The sequence below is a fragment of the Phocoena sinus genome, chromosome 8, assembly GCF_008692025.1.
Source record: "Phocoena sinus isolate mPhoSin1 chromosome 8, mPhoSin1.pri, whole genome shotgun sequence".
Lineage (NCBI taxonomy): Eukaryota > Metazoa > Chordata > Mammalia > Artiodactyla > Phocoenidae > Phocoena > Phocoena sinus.
In genome coordinates this window covers 66,066,759-66,082,743 of record NC_045770.1, presented here as the reverse complement: position 1 = coordinate 66,082,743, position 15,985 = coordinate 66,066,759, and the positions used below count along the sequence as shown (strand labels likewise).

Sequence of the window (15,985 nt, the reverse complement as noted above, 5' to 3'; positions counted from 1 at the left end):
ATGAGAAGTTAATGTAGATGAGTAAAGAGAAAACACCATTAAATTTTTTAAAAAGTATTTATTTATTTATTTTTGGCTGCATTGGGTCTTCGTTGCTACGTGTGGGCTTCCTCTAGCTGCGGTGAGCAGGGGTTACTCTTCTTTGCAGTGCGTGGGCTTCTCATTGCAGTGGCTTCTCTTGTTGAGGAGCACGGGGTCTAGGCGTGCAGGCTTCAGTACTTGTGGCATGCGGGCTCAGTAGTTGTGGCTCGTGGGCTCTAGAGCACAGGCTCGGTAGTTGTGGCACATGGGCTTAGTAGCTCTGCGGCATGGGGGATCTTCCCAGACCAGAGCTTGAACCCGTGTCCCCTGCATTGGCAGGCAGACTCTAAACCACTGCGCCACCAGGGAAGCCCAACACCATTAAATTTGGAAGAAGAGAGTATTAGTTTGCTAGGGCTTCTATGACAGAACTACAAACTAGGTGGGTTAAACAATAGAAATGTATAGAATCACAATTCTGGTGGCTAGAAGGCCAAGATCAAGGTGTTGGCAGGGTTGGTTCCTTCTGAGGGTATGAGAAAGAATCTGTTACATGCCTCTCCCTTAGCTTCTGGTGGTTTGCTGGCAATCTTGCCATTCCTTAGCTTGTAGACACAACACCCCAATCTCTGCTTTTGTCATCAGATGGCATTCTCTCTGTGTGCATGTCTGTGTCCAAATTTCCCCTTTTTATCAGGACACCAGTCATATTATATTAGGGCCCACCCTACTCCAGGATGACCTCACCTTAACTAATTATATCTACAAGAACCCTATTTCCAAATAAGATCACATACTGAGATACTGGGGGTTAGAACTGCAACATATGAATTTTTCTGGGGGGGGTGGGGCACAGTTCCACTTGCCACAGGGAAGGTGGCCTTTGGGAGAACAGTTTTAGCAGAGACCAGATTATACATAGGACAATAGAAGTCAGGAAGTGGAACTCTGTGGTGGAAGGGTAACAGAAGAGCATGGGACTAATTGAAGTAGATTGACCGTGAAGGCAGAGAAAATGTTTATACTGAGGACAAAGCAAAACGGATGTCTGAGCAATAACATGTGTCCATGTCCAAGTCCAGAGGGTGGACTTTTCTGTACTCTCCTGCCTGGCACCCCCCCAACTCTTTTCTTTTGTTTTTGCCTGGATTATATGAAGAATTGGTTTATCTCTCCAGTTGGCTCATGAAAAAAATTGTCACTGAGAGAGAAAGAAAGCAAGCACATGCAAGCAACCCTGATTTATATTATACTACAGAAATATAATGAGGGAAGGAGAAACGAAGTCCTCCTTTGGGTATAACTAGAGCATATGCACTCAGAGTATTTCAGGATTTCTTTTAAAATTCCTTTTTTTCCCCCCAAAGAAGATATGTAGCTTAGAATGAAGAACATTTCCTTTGAGAAAAAGCTTTAAAGATAGTAATAATCTTAATTAAATAGTCTTTCATATTCAGAAGGGAACAAAATTATAAATGTACATGCAACTTTCTCAACCGTATGTTCTTTTTAATGATATTAATATATCCCTAGAGCTAACAGTAAAGCTTCTTCCTAAATAGGTAGTATTTTATTAAAGTGAATGAAATTTCATGTTAGTTTGAACATCATTTTCAAGAATTAAATAGTAATCATAGTCTCAGATAAAGTGGGTTTCACTTTCTTCTATGGAAATTATTGGTGCTGGTCAAAAACTAGTTTTAGGATGAAGGAAACAACGAGTCTCCTTGCTAAATGAAGACAATTCAAATTCCCTGAGATCTTGTCAAGCATGACCATGTTATTGATGATTCTGTTTATGCCAAGATAGCTATCTTAAATAAAAATTAGAATAATTTAAAATTTGTATAAATCTAACTTTTGCAATTGACTGATTGTTTTAATCAAACAAGTCAAAATAATTTACATTTATGGATTCAGCCTTAATTAACCTCTAAGGGCATAGTATGGAGCCATGGCATGAGGACTCAGGCTGGAAGCAGAAAGACTTGAGTTCAAACCCTGGTTCTAAGACTAAAGAAAAAAGAGATGAAAAAGTATGTAAAATTGGAAATGATGGAGATTAAAATAACTGTACATATAAATTCCCCAAAGGAATAAACTGAAGTAAAAAATATAAATGTACCAATTACCAAACATGATGCTGGAAAAGCGATTAAAAAGCTAAGATTGAAGAAGGTAACAGGACCAGACAGATTCACAATTGAGTTTTTTTCCTTATTTTTAAAGAATACATAGTTCAAATGTTTTATAAACTAGTCTATGTCATAGACAATGATCACATATGAATGTAGATGCAAACTTGCTAAAATATTAGCAAATAGATTCTATTAATGTATCTAAGAGTAGTAAAAGAAGTACAGTTTATTCCAAGAATGCAAATATAGTTCAGTACTGGAAATCTATCAGCATAATCCATTAATCAACAAGCTAAAGAAAAAAAAAAATCAACTTATCAATTGAAAAGACATTTGAAAATTTATCAACTATTCCTAAAAAATACTCTGAATAAAATAAAGATTATTTACCAGAAATGAACAGCAAATATTATCCTAAATGGTAAAATGGTAAAACCATTTCAGTTCAAACCAAGAACTAGACAGGAATGCCTACTCTCCCCATTATTATTTAACATTGTCTTGGAGGTTCTTGCAAATATAATAAACAGATAAAATAATCGGTAAAAATACTGGGAAAGAGGAGAAGAACAATCTCTTTTTCTGACCATATGATTATATACATGGAAAATCCAGGAAGCTGTAGTAAAAAACTTCTTAGAATTAATAAGATAATTTGGCTAGCTGTCCAGCTGCAAGATAAATATATAAAAATCAGCAATTTTTATCTATTATAAAAATAAACAGCTACAAATGGAAATGTTAAAAAAATAATAACAACAAAAGTATAAAATAAAAAGAAATTTAACAAGAAAGGTATAGGACTTATATGAAGCAAATAATTCATTAGAAGTTGTGTGTCTTATAGAGGGACACAAAACAAGAGATAAACAAATAGAAATACCATGTTTTTGGATGGGAAGACAATATTAAAATGGCTAAATCTTCCAAAATTAATATATGAATTTAATGCATTTTTTAATGCAGTTAGGACTCCAGTGGCTTTGGAGTGAGGAGGATTCAATAAAATAATATTAAAGTTTATATAGAAAAATAAATGCCCAAAGATGGTGCAGAAAAATATGATAAAAAGACTAGTGAGAGAGGATTTACAAGATGTCAGAACACACTATAAATTAAATGTTGTATTGGCATAGGAATAGGTAACTAGATCAGTAGAATAAAATAAATAATCTGGAAATAGATCCTGAAATGTATAAGCATCATCTATATTAGAAAATTGATAGTTTAGTTCTGTGGGAAAAGGATACATTTTATAATGAATGATCCTGGCAAAGCTGGCTATCCATTTGGAAGAAAAACTTGGACCTCTATCTTGTGTATGAAGCAGCACTAAAAGCCCCCAGAATCAAGATGAATGGGAAACCATCCTAATAAACACATTTTGGATAAAAAGTAAAATAACATAAAATAAATAAATAAATAGTTTTTATATCTACCTTTAATAGATAATTAAAGATAGATGTAAAAACTAAATATAAAAAAATTAAACTATAATATCTTGCAAGATATTCTGGGAGACTACATTCCCGGATTTTATGAGCATTGCTAGTGATGAGGAAAGACCCTTGTAAGCAGAAGCTTGATCATATTTAACTATATAAAAATTCACACTCTTGTATGGTGAAGATATCATGGGCAAAGTCAATAGACAAACGACGAATTTGGAAAAAATAATTGTAATGCAAGTGACAGGTAGAAGATTTGTTATGAAAATATACCAAGAACTCTTACACAAGGCAAGCAAAAGATAAACTATCTCATAAAAAATGGTCCAGTCATATAAATAGGCATTTTGGGGAAGAGCAAATTCAGTTGCCAGTAAACATACGAAAAGGTGCTCAAATTCATCAGTAGTTAGAGAAATGCAAATTAAAGTAATAATGAGGTTATTCATTACCTCTACCTGATTGTTAGAAAGAAACAGTAGTGCCAACTACTGGGATGTAGAGAAAAAGGTACTTGTATACTTTGCCAAAGGAAATATGAATTATTTCAGTCCTTTTGGAAGGAGATCTGGCAACTTCTTCTAAAAATAAAAATATATCTTTTCTTCAACCTAGCGTTCTCTTGAAGACTTTCTTTTATACAAATGAACCCATCCTGATTTGAAAGGATTTCTGTAAGCTACTGTGTTTTTTTGTTCTCTCTCTTTTTTCTTGGCTACAGAAAGCTTTATTTTTCCCATTTGGTCCAAGGCTTGGGAGAGGGCTCCAGGGCAGTTAAAAAGCTGCGAGAGGGTTTCCCTGGTGGCGCAGTGGTTGAGAGTCCGCCCGCCCATTAAGGGGTCACGGGGTCATGCCCCGGTCCAGGAAGATACCACATGCCGCGGAGCGGCTAGGCCCGTGAGCCGTGGCCGCTGAGCCTGCGCGTCCGGAGCCTGTGCTCCGCAACGGGAGAGGCCACAACAGTGAGAGGCCCGCGTACCGCTAAAAAAAAAAAAAAAAAAAGCTGTGAGAAGCTGCAGAGATGGGACTGCCGGCAGAAGCCCTGACGCCAGAGGGGCTCCTCAGAGGCCGCTGGGCTCCAGAGGCTCGCTAGTCACGATTGAGGGCGAGCCTTTCAAAGAGATACTCGTCCAGCCCAGCCTGGGGACCAGCCAGCCTGCGGAGGTTGGTCAGGTGATCGCCCATCTTCTTGACGGCTTTTACCTGCTCATCTAGGAAGTGGCTCTCCAGGAAGTCACAGAGGTGGGGGTCTGCGCGGGCAGAACCCACGGCATGCAGATCCAGAAGGGCCTGGTTCAGGTTCAGGTTCAGGTTCTTCTCCCTGAGAACGGCGGCTTCCACAGCATCTTGGGTTTTACCCCACTCATCTTGCTATGGCTTCTGCCCATCCTGGAAAATGGCGTGGCAGCCGCACTGGTTTTGCATTTTCTAGAGACGCTCGGCGCCCTCGTGCTTCTGCTCTGTCAATTCATGGAAAAAGTGGACCATGCCCTCCAGAGCCACATTGTCGCGGTCAAAATAGAAGCCCAGAGAGAGGTAAGTGTAGAAGGCCCGCAGGGGCACGTTGGCCAGGCGATGGACAGCGGCCTCCACCCCGGGAAAAATTCTGACGAATTTGGGAGCTCATGTTAACGGGTAATAAGGAGCTAAGCTCAGAAAATGGTGTTAGCTTGTCCTGGAGGCCGAGGATAGCTGAGTGGCTGGTTCCCGAGGTTGCGACTGGCAAAAGGGTTGGAGGGTGGTTGGAGACTGGAGGAAGGGGCGTTGCTGGGTCTAATCTGGTCAAACACCGTGGAAGAGACAGAGCCGGGGACTGATGAGTGCACTGCAAGACTAAGATATTGTTAAGTGAGAAAAACAAGGTGCCAGGAAATGTAGATAATATGATTCAATTTTTATAAGAGAAAACTTCCCTGGAGGTCCAGTGGTTAAGAATCCGTCTTGCAATGCAGGGGACGCTGGTTCGGTCCCTGGTCGGTGAACTAAGATCCCACATGCCTCGGGTGCAACTACTGAGCCCGCACGCCACAGTGAAAGATCCCGCGTGCCACAACAAAGACCCCATGCACCAAGGGGGAAACGCGGCAGTGGGTGGGGATGGTGGTGTGCTGAATTGGGCGATTGGGATTGACATGTATACACTAATGTGTATAAAACTGATGGCTAATAAGAACCTGCAGTATAAAAAAACAAGCAAAAAACCATCTAATACTAAACTTTCTTTGGGTTATTTGTATGGAAATATGTTAATATAAATGTTTCAGACATTACATGGAATTTCTAAAAATCTTAAAAAAAGACCCCATGCAGCCAAAAAATAAATAAATATTTTTTAAAAAGTCAAGAAAAGGGGCTTCCCTGGTGGCGCAGTGGTTGAGAGTCCGCCTGCCAATGCAGGGGACACGGGTTCGTGACCCAGTGCAGGAAGATCCCACATGCCACGGAGCGGCTGGGCCCGTGAGCCATGGCCGCTGAGCCTGCGCGTCCGGAGCCTGTGCTCTGCAACGGGAGAGGCCACAACAGTGAGAGGCTCGCATACCGCAAAAAAAAAAAAAAAAAAAAAAGTCAAGAAAAGATAATATGATTCAATTTTTATAAGAGAAACAATGAAAAGCTTCCCCCACTCTGAATATGAAGGTGTGAGATTATATAAATATGGAGAAATACATGGTCAGATTCATGCTAGGTTATTGACATGAGTTTTCTGTGGTATTGCATAGAGAGGGGAAGTTAGTAAACCAAATATAATGTCATCAACAATTTTCTGTGCAATATATTTACTTCTTTTTCCAATTAAAATTTTTATTTTACTGAAATTATTTGTCTGAAGGTCAATTTTTTTTCATATATATTTTTCGACAAAGACTCAACTAATTAGCAATTTTTTTCCTACCTAGCTTGACTGGTTATAACTTTTGCTACTGTGAGTTTTCTTTTTGGCCATAACTTTTTGTTTGTTTGTTTTTCTTTTTTTTTGGCCATACCACAGGGCTTGTGGGATCTTAGTTCCCCCACCAGGGATGGAACCAGGGCCCCTGGCAGTGAAAGCGCTGAGTCTTTTTTTTTTTCCCCTAAATTTATTTATTTTTGTCTGCATTGTGTCTTTGTTGCTGCGCCTGGGCTTTCTCTAGTTGTGGTGAGCGGGGGGCTACTCTTCGTTGTGGTGCACGGGCTTCTCACTGTAGCAGCTTCTCTTGTTGCAGAGCACGGGCTCTAGGCGTACAGGCTTCAGTAGTTGTGGCATGCGGGCTCCGTAGTTGTGGCTCACAGACTCTAGAGCGCAGCCTCAGTAGTTGTGGCACATGGGCTTAGTTGCTCTGCGGCATGTGGGATCTTCCCGGACCAGGGCTCGAGCCTGTGTCCCCTGCATTGGCAGGTGGATTCTTAACCACTGGGCCACCAGGGAAGTCCAAGCTCTGAGTTTTAACTGCTGGACTGCCGGAGAATTCCCAAGGCCATTACTTTTCATAAGTACAATTCCCCTGGATCAAATTATCAGATCAAAATTTTGAGTTCAAATTTTACTGTTTTCAGTAATACCTAAAAGATGTGATTCTTTTAGTCATTTAAAAATCAATAATAGATTTTCTTGTTTGAAGCTTTTGCCATTGCAATTTTTGTTTTAGATAGATTATTTCTGCAAGTAATATTTATTATGAATTGGATGTGTTAGTGACTTTATATTTCTTGGCCCAGAGCACAAAGCAAATACATAGAGCAAGGATGTCAGATCTAAACGCACAATGGGATGAAAATATCTTTGAGTTCGAAAGTTAGGGTCAAAATGCTCTTCTTTGTGCCTGACGTAGACTAAATGCTTGGTAATTACTAATTATTATTACTTGAGACTATAAATCAATCCTACTCTATTTAGCCATCCTACTCTTTACAGGGTTTGTGGTTGAGATTAGGGAGATGACAGTTTGTGCAGAGCCGGGCCAGGTGTCAACAAGGTACCCTTACTAAGTGAGGCAGGCCAAGCAGGAGATGCAGTGGGACCTGGAGGTAATGCTCCAGGCTAAAGGGATGTTTGCTACTCAGCTTCCGCTAACTGTGGGTCGCATGTTGCCATATCCTTAGATTTTTTAACAATCTGAAAGTTCACATTTTCAGGTGAAATCTGATATTTAAGCATTGGTGGATAATTTGAATTTTATGAAACATATAATGGGCCAACATTATGTAGTTTCAGTGAAACACGTCTGCATACTACTTTTTTTTTTTAACATCTTCATTGGAGTATAATTGCTTTACAATGTTGTGTTAGTTTCTGCTGTATAACAAAGTGAATCAGCTATATGTATACATATATCCCCCTATCCCCTCCCTCTTGAGCCTCCCTATCCCACCCCTCTAGGTGGTCACAAAGCACCAAGGTGATCTCCCCGTGCTATGCATACTAGCTTCTGACTTCGGTGCGGCTCAGCCCAGGGCTGTCCTCATGTTCCCAGTGTTGGAAAATGCGACCTATTAGGAAAATGTCATCCTCTGTCTGCAAAGTCCCTCCTGCCAAGGAAATTTGGCTGTAACCCCAGGGTCAGATAAGTCAGGTGTGCCCTTGGTCCAGATCTGAAGGATAGAGATGAAGGGAAGTGTGCTGGGGAGGGATTTGTCTAGTTGCACCCCATAGACTCCCCCATGTATTTCAGAGCACCCGCTTGAAATAGTAGCATGGGATGTTGGCTGTCCAGCAGCAGGTGGCAGCATTAGAACAAAGATTGGCCATGCTAGACCCCATGATGCTCTCAATTCCTTCCTTATTTGTATATGAATAAGGGAAGGAATAGATTACCCCAGATCAGTTTTAGAGGGAAGAAAATTATTTGCCATACATTTTGAATTTAAAAAAAGATTTAAGCCCCTACTATATGTCGGCCTCTGGGCTGTGCATTTTCTCAACACTCATCTTGTTTAAGCCTCACAGCCTATCATGCAGGCAATTATTCCTCCTGTTTTAAAGTTGGGGAAATTGAGTTTTAAAAGGCTAAAGGAATCTGCCCAGGGCTGTACTGTTTCTAAGAGGCAGAGTTGGGCCTGGAGCTAGATCTTTGACTCTTTTCATGAAATCACACCTGTCACTACCAGCCTTGTAGTCGTGTTGCTGTCTCAATCCTGTTGACATTTTGCCTGATTCATGCTCTTAAGAAACTCGGACTGTGTTCTGGGGCAGAGAAAGCCAGCATGGCAGAGTACATTTGCCCTAGATGCCAGCCAGGTGGTTATGCCCCAGAGCTGGTGGTTGAGAGAAGGTGAATCCTATTACGGAGAAACACCACATTTATGGTCTGGAGGATGGATGTAGAAATTTGATGTGTTTCTCCTTTTTTTATGTAAAAATTCCTGTGACAACAACAGATTACCTTTTCCCTTTCTTCTTATTGTTCAAAATGTTGGCATAGAAAATACGTTATCTAAGAAGTTTAATATTTCTTGTGATGAATGCGAGGGGCTGGCCGTCATTCCAGCCATTTGGTAATTGAAGTTGGAGGATGTTTGCACGACAGACCTACCCTCAGCTATTTCGTATGGTGTCAGACTGTGTTTGATTAACAAAGATTAATCTCCTGATTTTGTATAAATGGCTTAAGTCTGCTAAAAAATTTGCTAAATAAATCAGATCAACTAGCAAATTTCAGATTTTTTCTGGCTTAAGGCAGTGTTGAGTAGAGAACAGATTCAGTACTGTTCCCCTCTTCCTGTGTGACCTTGTGCAAATAACTCATTCTTCATTGATAAAGCAGGGGATGGATTGAATGACATCACAGGCTTCTTCCTGCTCTGCAGTCTGTCACTTTCTGGAGTCCCCATGGATCTGTATGGGAACATAACTAAGCCCCCTTCCACGAAAAGGAGCTGCAGAGGTGGGCACAGGGATTAGATAAGCCCTTCCACCTTCACAGGAATGATCCCAAGTCACTGGCTAGTTAGGAACCAACGAAAAAGAACACTATTACATGGCATTTAAAGAGCATGAACTTGAAATCAGACAGTTCTGATCCAGATCCTGGCTCCACTGGTTAATCTTTGGCAAAATCTGAATCTCTCTTTTCTTAGTAGATAGCTAAAGATTTGCTGTGAGTTTTATTTCTTTTTTATTTTCTTATAATTTTTATTGGAGTAGAGTATAATATAGTTACAATGTTTGGTTCAGGTGTACAGCAAAGTGAAACAATTATACGTATACATATATCCACTCTTTCTTTAGATTCTTTTCCCATATAGGTCACTACAGAGTATTGAGTAGAGCTCCCTGTGCTATACAGTAGGTCTTTATTAGTTATCCATTTTATATATAGTAGTGTGTATATATCAATCCCAATCTCCCAATTTATCCTTTCCCCCCTTCCCCCCTTCCCCCCGGTAGCCATAAGTTTGTTTTCTACATCTGTGTCTCTATTTCTGTTTTTTAAAAAAATTAATTAATTAATTTATTTATTTATGGCTGCGTTGGGTCTTTGTTGCTGTGTGCTGGCTTTTCTCTAGTTGCGGTGAGTGGGAGCTACTCTTTGTTGCGATGGGTGGACTTCTCATTGCGATGGCTTCTCTTGTTGCGGTGCATGGGCTCTAGGCACGTGGGCTCAGTCGTTGTGGCATGCGGGCTCAGTAGTTGTGGCTCACGGGCTCTAGAGCACAGGCTCAGTAGTTGTAGCTCACGGGCTCAGTTGCTCCGTGGCATGTGGGATCTTCCCGGACCAGGGCTGAAACCCATGTCCCCTGCACTGGCAGGCAGATTCGCAACCACTGCACCACCAGGGAAGTCCTCTATTTCTGTTTTGTAAATAAGTTCATTTGTACCATTTTATTTTTAGATTCCACATATAAGTGATATCATATGATATTTGTCTTTCTCTGTCAGACTTACTTCACTCAGCATGACAATCACTAGGTCCATCCGTCTTGCTGCAAATGGCATTATTTCATTTTTTTATGGCTGAGTAATATTCCATATGTACCACATCTTCTTTACTCACTCCTCTGTTGATGGATATTTAGGTTGCTTCCATGTCTTGGCTATTGTAAATAGTGCTGCAATGAACATTGGGGTGCATGTATCTTTTTTTTTTTGACTTGAATAACATATATATATATTTATACAGCAAGTTCTTATTAGTCATCAGTTTTATACACATCACTGTATACATGTCAATCCCAATCGCCCAATTCATCACACCACCATCCCCACACCCCCACGGTTTTCCCCCTTTGGTGTCCATACGTTTGTTCTCTACATCTGTGTTTCAACTTCTGCCCTGCAAACCGGTTCATCTGTACCATTTTTCTAGGTTCCACATACATGCGTTAACATACGATATTTGTTTTTCTCTTTCTGACTTACTTCACTGTGTATGACAGTCTCTAGATCCATCCACGTCTCAACAAATGACCCAATTTCGTTCCTTTTTATGGCTAATATTCCATTGTATATATCTACCACAATTTCTTTATCCATTCATCTGTCGATGGGCATTTAGGTTGCTTCCATGACCGGGCTATTGTAAATAGTGCTGCAGTGAACATTGGGGTGCATGTATCTTTTTCAATTATGGTCTTCTCCGGATATACGCCCAGAGATGGGATTGCTGGATCATATGATAGTTCTATATTTAGTTTTTTTAAAGAACCTCCATACTGTTCTGCATAATGGTTGTACCAATTTACATTCCCACCAACAGTTTAGGAGGGTTCCCTTTTATCCACACCCTGTCCAGCAGTTGTTGTTTGTAGACTTTTTTTTAGATCTTTTTTAAAAAAAAATTATTTATTTTAGTTTTGGCTGTGTTGGGTCTTCATTGCTGCGCGCCAGCTTTTTCTCTCATTGCGGAGAACAGGGGTTACTCTTCGTTGCGGTGCACGGACTTCTCATTGTAGTGGCTTCTTTTGTTGTGGAGCACAGGCTCTAGACTCACAGGCTTCAGTAACTGTGGCACATGGACTCAGTAGTTGTGGCTCGTGGGCTCCAGAGCGCAGGCTCAGTAGTTGTGGTGCACGGGATTAGTTGCTCCGCAGCATGTGGGATCTTCCCGGATCAGGGCTCAAACCCATGTCCCCTGCATTGGCAGGTGGATTCTTAACCACTGCACCACCAGGAAAGCCCTGTAGGCTTTTTGATGATGACCATTCTGGCTGGTGTGAGGTGATACCTCATTGTACATTTGATTTGTATTTCTCTAATAATGAGTGATGTTGAGCATCTTTTCATGTGCTTTTTGGCCATCTGAATGTCTTCTTTGGAGAAATGTCTATTTAGATCTTCCACCCATTTTTTGATTGGATTGTTTGTTTTTTTTGATATTGAGCTGCATGAGCTGTTTGTATTTCTGTGGATTTTAAATGAGTCAGAGTTTATAGTGTGACATAGCAGTCACCCAATAAATGATAACTATTTTTACTAGTCAATGTTGTAGGTTAAATTATATCACCTGAAAATTCATATGTTGAAATACTAGCTCTCAGGACTTCGGAATGTGACCTTATTTGGAGATACGGTCTTTTCAGAGGTAATCAAGTTAAAATTGAGGTCACTAAGGTGGACCCTAATCCAATATGATTGGTATCCTCATAAAAAGGGAGAATTTAGACACAGAGACATACATAGAGGAGAGATGATATACATAGACACATCTATGCCTAGGAGAGAGACCTGGAACTGACCCTTCCCTCACAGCCCTCAGAAGAAACAAACCCTGCTGACACCTTGATCTTGGACTTCCATCCTCCAGAAATAAGAGCCAATAAATTTCTGCTCTTTAAGCCACTCAGTCTGTGGTGCTTCGTTAAGCAGCTCTAGCAGACTAATACAGTTATTTTCACTCAAATTGCCATTCTACTGCCATATTCCCCCGTGCTGAATGCACCTTGCCTCACACTTATATAAGACCAAATCTTTTTGTTGTGGCTTTATGTTCACTGCCTCAGCTGCTCCAAAGTGGTCAGCCAGTCTTTGCGATGATATTGAAATAGTTCACATTTATTGGTATTTTTTAAGTACTCTATATGAATTCCTTCACCTAAACCCTCACAACAACTCTCTGAGAAAGATATTATTTCCACCATCTTGCACACCGGAAATTGAGGCATAGATATGTTTAGTAACTTATCCCAAGGTCACACGTCTATAAAGTCGTAGAGCCAGGATTTGGATGGACCAAGACACTCTGACCCCAGAGTCCTTGCCCTTAAATTTTATGTGTGCCCTTAACCACCATGCAGTGAATCTTGAAGATGACAAGGCTTGAAAAAAGTCTGAACAGCCACCTTTCATCAGCAGGACCCCTGGACGAAGGACACCACAGAGAGCTCTGTGTCCTCAGCATCAGCCTCTGAGCATCTCTCTCATCACATCATTGGAACATGCTAGACACACTGGTGCCCACTGCCTGTAGATCACCAAACTTCTAAGGGGTTCCACTGGCCAGAGCCCAGGGCTGTTGCTCTCATTTTATGCCCTGGACCCTCCTTCATCTTTCAGGCTTCCCAAAAGCTGCCATTGATGAACTTTTTGGACTTTTGCCCAAGGATCTGATGTAGAAAACTGCTATGGAGAGGCAGAATGACATAGTGGTTTAGAGTGCAGGCTCTGGTGTCAAATGCCTGGGTTTGGCCATTGGCTTTGTTAATTACAGCCTGGGTAAACTTAGGTGATTCATTTAGCCTCAGATGTTCACCTATAAAATGAGGATGACAATAGTACTTACCTCGCAGGGTTTTTGTGGTGAGGATTATTAACACATGCACACATCTTAGACCAACACAAACTGAGCACTTAACACATCTTGGCTATTATTATACAATATCAATGGAATGGGATGGAGTACTATAATTGTAACTGCCTAGGAGTGCATCTATTCCAGAAAAAGGACTGATTATATCTAGTCTATAAAATTTCAATAACCTGCCATCCATATTGCAGTAGAATTACAGAGCTTGATGTATATGTAAGTTATTTTAGGAATTTTGCAATTTGGTAGAAAATGTGCATGGCACATAATAAATATTTGTTTAATGAATGAATGAAATGTGAGGTGAGGCCTTGGCATTGCAGGAGGGAGGGGAGCACAGAGGGATGTCTGGGCTGAGGGATGCCTGGGCAGCTGTGATAAAAGGCAGAGTAGTCAGTTGTCCAAATACTCAGTTCTAGAGATGAGGTGAATTCTGATCCATCCAAGACAGCAGGTAGAGGAGTGGGCATCTCAAGAATCTCAGCATGACCATTGGTGGTGAAGATACTGGTGCTAAGGCTGGGCTGACAGGAAGCAGGGCTGAGAGGAGCGAGGAGAAGAAGGAGGGGCCGCAGCCAGCTGAGTTCCCTTCCAAGTGGGAACTGAAGACAAAGCCAGGGGCCAAGACAGAAGCTTGCTAGACAGACAGAAAGACTGATCTGTGGGAACTGGAGATGGCTCTGGCTCTGTGCTCACTTAAGGAGGCCCCATCACTCATAGGATCTCTGGAGACAGGGCTAAGGGCAGCAGAAGCCCTGCAAATCCTGATGGCCGTGTGCGTCAAGCCTGCCTCCCGTGCGCTGAGGGCAGGCCTTCATTGCTGGCAGCTAGGAGGGGTCGGACACCCAGGCTGAGGGAAAGTGCCAAGAACTGGACTCCAGCTTACATGTTGCAAGACTTGAAGGCAACAGCCAGTCCCAACGAGAACGGACGCCTCGACTCTCAGCCTGAAACTTGAATTGTGAGCCTCCTGCCTCCTAGAACTTTTTCTTTCTTTTTTTTTTTTTTCGATACGCTGGCCTCTCACTGTTGTGGCGTCTCTCGTTGTGGAGCACAGGCTCCGGACGCGCAGGCTCAGCAGCCATGGCTCACGGGCCCAGCCGCTCCGCGGCATGTGGGATCTTCCCGGACCGGGGCATGAACCCGTGTCCCCTACATCGGCAAGCAGACTCTCAACCACTGCGCCACCAGGGAAGCCCTCCTAGAACTTTTAAGGTGGAGTTGACTGATGGTTTTCCAAGAGCAATGGAAAGATTTGCATAGCTTTTGTCAATTGTGTCAAGTGTAAATTGTTATAATCTTTTTGGAGGGTATTGTCAGAATTTAAAGGACGTTCATTTCAGTGTTGTTTGTAGCAGTGAAAAAGTGGAGATGCTCTAAATGCCATCAACAGGGGACTGGTTAATAAATAATAGTACATCTCTACTATGGAATAATATGCATTAATCAAAAATGATGAAGCAAATACTTATGCAGAGATGTGGAAAGGCGACCACATTATATTAAATTAAAAAAAACATGTTTCAGAAGAATGAATAAGTATTATCCAATAAGTGTTAAAAGAGAGAATTATATACATATATATGTTTGAACAATGCATGGAACATATCTGAAAGGATACAAACCAAATGAACAGTGGCTAATTCTAGAAAGGTTTGATGGGAGATGGGAGGGAGAGGAAAGGAAACAGGGAATTTCACTTTATACTTGATTTCTGTACTGTGCTTGTATTGTTTTGTTTTACAATGAGTATTTATTGCATGCTATTTTTAAAACAATGTAAAAAAGAATCTCAAAATAAAACAAAAGTCTGTTACATTAGTATCTGGGGTTTCATATGTTCTTGGCTATCTTCAGGTTTGGAACAAGTTGCTTGTTTTCGTTTTTTTTTTTTTGGTACACGGGCCTCTCACTGCTGTGGTCTCTCCGGTTGTGGAGCACAGGCCCCGGACGCGCAGGCTCAGCGGCCATGGCTCACGGGCCTAGCCGCTCCGCGGCATGTGGGATCTTCCCAGACTAGGAGCACGAACCCACATCCCCTGCATCGGCAGGCGGACTCTCAACCACTGCGCCACCAGGGAAGCCCAAGTTGCTTGTTTTGATCAAATGGTATTATGTGGCTTTTTAAGGACCCCAGGATGCTATGGAGAGGCTGCAGTGAGGTTGGAGTCATCAGGAGGCCAGCGGGCCAGTCCTAGGGGGCTGCCTGGGGTGTTGTGGGCAGAAGAGAGGCTTCCTCTGGGGTTTGAAGGCTTTTCATTGGGCACCACTTGCTGGGCACTAGACATCATGCTTAGCACCATGTTGGACCTCTCACTAGGTGCTGCTCAGAGCACTTCAGGGGGTGTTTTGCTGAGCATGGCATAGAGCACTTGAGCAGGTGTTTCGTTTGGGATGGCTGAGGTCCTCTCAGGCCTTCACCAGGCTGCAACACATTATACCTCATTGGGCTCAGGGCAGTTACTGCGTGGAGCCCTTGACTAGGTAATGCATGAGGCTCTAGATGGAATTCTTCGTGTGCCACCACACTGCACACAGAATGTGACCTTCAGTGTCATAGTTGGCACCCTGCACAAGTCTGAGCTGATCCTGAGGAAGAGCACCCTTCTGGGCACTTTCATGACCCCAATATTGGGTAGAAACGGGCCGCTGAGGAGTT

The 15,985-nt window shown here is 41.9% G+C and overlaps 1 pseudogene; it reads right to left on the bottom strand.

Moving 5' to 3' along the window:
- Nucleotides 1-4,696: 4,696 nt before the first annotated feature.
- Nucleotides 4,697-5,234, bottom strand: LOC116758259 (annotated as a pseudogene).
- Nucleotides 5,235-15,985: the final 10,751 nt, after the last annotated feature.